Here is a 2,904-nt window from a genome sequence, read left to right as displayed (position 1 = left end):
TGTGATGAAAACTGCCAAAAAACTCACCCTGATGGTCAATGTCCTGGCCCTAAGGGGGGTCCTCCAGTGATGCCTGCGTCTGATGCAGAAAAGCCTGCAGTATGTGATGAAAACTGCCAAAAAACGCACACTGATGCCCCATGTCCTGGCCCAAAGGGGGGTCCTCCAGTGATGCCTGCGTCTGATGCAGAAAAGCCTGCAGTATGTGATGAAAACTGCCAAAAAATGCACACTGATGCCCCATGTCCTGGCCCAAAGGGGGGTCCTCCAGTGATGCCTGCGTCTGATGCAGAAAAGCCTGCAGTATGTGATGAAAACTGCCAAAAAACGCACACTGATGCCCCATGTCCTGGCCCTAAGGGAGGGTCCTCCTGGCCATAAAGAATGTGGCCATGCATGCAGTTAACGGTGTTGGTTTTTACCATTGATGTTTTTCCTGTTTAACAAATAAATCTCATACTTTAGTAAGTCTCTTTATTTTTTTTATATTAGTTTGCTTGAAGAGTTTCATTTTATATTGCAACAGCTGTTGCCCATAGTGGTTCACAATAACTAAACACAAATAACAGTACAGAGAAAACAAACAAAAAAAGACAAGGTAATGATAAAACACCCATCATGAAGGTGTCCATGAAGTCTTAAAAGATGTGCTTTAAACATGGCCTTAAATTTCGGTAGTGACTTTACTGACCTTACAGAAAGTGGGAGTTCATTCCAAAGTTTGGTTCCAGCATGAGAACTCTGTCACCATTATCTCAAGATGGATTATAAAATGCCAGCATACTAGAAAGATAATGGTGCGTTATAATTATTGTCAACGAACCGACTCGGCCCTCGGATATATGACTAAGACGGTCACTTCAAGCGTTCTGGTATGTAAAAAACATGGACGCCACCCGGAAAGCTGTTTTTATGGTAGCACTGGCTGAGTACCACGTGCTCAAAGTATGTGCTTCACCTACACCACACAGAGGAAGAACTCCAGGAAGACTATGACACAAGACGCAGAAGGTATGCTCATATTTCAGTATGTTTGGTCAAGTTTGAGCCACGTTATAGTAGATCATTTTAGCTAGCACACCAGCTAGCAGGAAATGGGCTAAAAACAAACAGTGGTGACGTCGCTAAAGGTGATATTGAACTCCTTGCGGTGTTGCTCTTTTACAGAACGCTTTTTGTCATAAATAGATGCACTTAAAAGCTAAAGGTAATGTTTCACGCATGATTTTGGCAACTTGTGCAAGATGCAAACTTTGCTGGCGAACGCAGCGAAAAGTAGTAGACGCACTGTTACACGAGTTAAAAGACATGTATTAACTGCAGTTTTTTTTAATCTCTATTTCTTTTTCTCATTCGCGTAGGGCTGTGATATCAGCTGTGCTGCTGTCCAGACAGCAGATAGTCCTCAAGCCTGGAATGGAGTGGGAGATCATGCAGGATATGGATGACAATACATTTGCCCATCATTTCCTGATCAGAAGAGCCAGGTTTGAGCAGCTCCTTCGACTGCTTCAGGAGGGGGGCCTGCACAGCGAACACAGCCATGGACTTCCCCCCTTGCCTGTTCCCAAAAAGGTCCTCATGTTTCTCTGGTATATGGCCAACCAGAACAGCTTCAGAGAGATATCTGATAAATTGAATGCTTCCCAGTCAGCGACGCACAGAGCCATCCTTCAAGTGCTGACCATACACAAACTTTGTGTCTTGGCCAAGGGGCTGTGAGAAGAGGATGTCTTCTGCTGTCTTCCAGCTCATCTCTGGCCTCGATGGAGTCATTGGGGCGATAGATGGTTGCCACATCAGGGTCCAGAGGCCACCCATCAGAGGAGGGGATTACATCAACAGGAAGTCCTACTACTCTGTCCTCCTCCAGGGAATCGTCAATGATGAAGGCCGCTTCATTGGCATCTTTGCTGGACCACCAGGCAGGGTGCACGATGCCAGGATGCTGCGGGGCTCCACTTTTACACTGAATGGCAGGAGAAGGTGGGGGACTATCGTCTGCTCGGGGACAGTGCCTATTTTGGTCAGGCCTTCCACTTCATTGTAACACCTAAGCGTGACAACGGGGCCCTCACTGATGCTGATGACCATCAGCAAAATTACAACATCAGTCGGGGAAGGTCATCGCTGAGCAGGCATTTGGCAGGATGAAGTGCAAGTGGCGGCGCTTAAGAGACCTGCAGAACACCAGGATGGACATTGTGGTAATGATTATCATGGCTGCATGCTTCTTGCACAACTTTGCTCTTGGAGCTATGAATGGCTGTGATGAACACCCAGAGGGATGTCCAAGAGAGGAGGATGGCAACGAGTAGTTGTGACTAATGTCATCTAATAAATGTCTATTGTCTTTTTACACCTTTTAAACAGTTTCAGTGTCAATTTTCTCCCCCTTTAAGTCGTACCTAGAACTATCCTAAACCTAAAACCCACAGAGTTAGGCTAGATAGATAATACTCTCCTAACATAACTTTATAGTTTTTCTTAGTAGAGTAGAGTGGTGCTACATCATGTGATGCAATGTTCATGTATTTCTAGGTGTTGTAATACAAAAGTGTTAAACCTTAACTTAATGCTTCATTGTGCTTCACAGGCCAGTGAGGTGTTTTTTGTAGCTGAAAAGACTGGTAACATTCAACCATGACAAGGCTTGGTTTAATATTAAAACAATATTTTATTGAAATGACTTGAAATAATTTAAATTGCACAGAACTGTGCTTTGTTTTCTTTTTTTGTGGTCATTCACAAACAGCATCCTGGCAATCTGGGCCACTGACAAAAATGTATTAAATAAATAAACTATAACGGCATGTAAACAATTCAACCCATACCAACATACATTAACATGAGAATAAAAATAATAATTTTACATCTTCTCCACCATCTGCGCAAGCAACCTCT

General features: G+C 43.9%; 1 pseudogene across 1 annotated transcript; it reads left to right on the top strand.

Annotated features, from left to right (window-relative positions):
* The first annotated feature begins 947 nt into the window (after positions 1 to 947).
* LOC311095379 lies at positions 948 to 2,318 on the top strand (annotated as a pseudogene). Its single transcript has 2 exons — positions 948 to 1,027; positions 1,362 to 2,318. The product of its transcript is annotated as an uncharacterized misc_RNA (transcript).
* Positions 2,319 to 2,904: the final 586 nt, after the last annotated feature.

The sequence above is a fragment of the Abramis brama genome (genome assembly GCF_963993115.1).
Source record: "Abramis brama genome assembly, chromosome: 13".
In the NCBI taxonomy this organism is placed as follows: domain Eukaryota; kingdom Metazoa; phylum Chordata; class Actinopteri; order Cypriniformes; family Leuciscidae; genus Abramis; species Abramis brama.
This window is presented reverse-complemented; position numbering and strand designations above follow the sequence as displayed.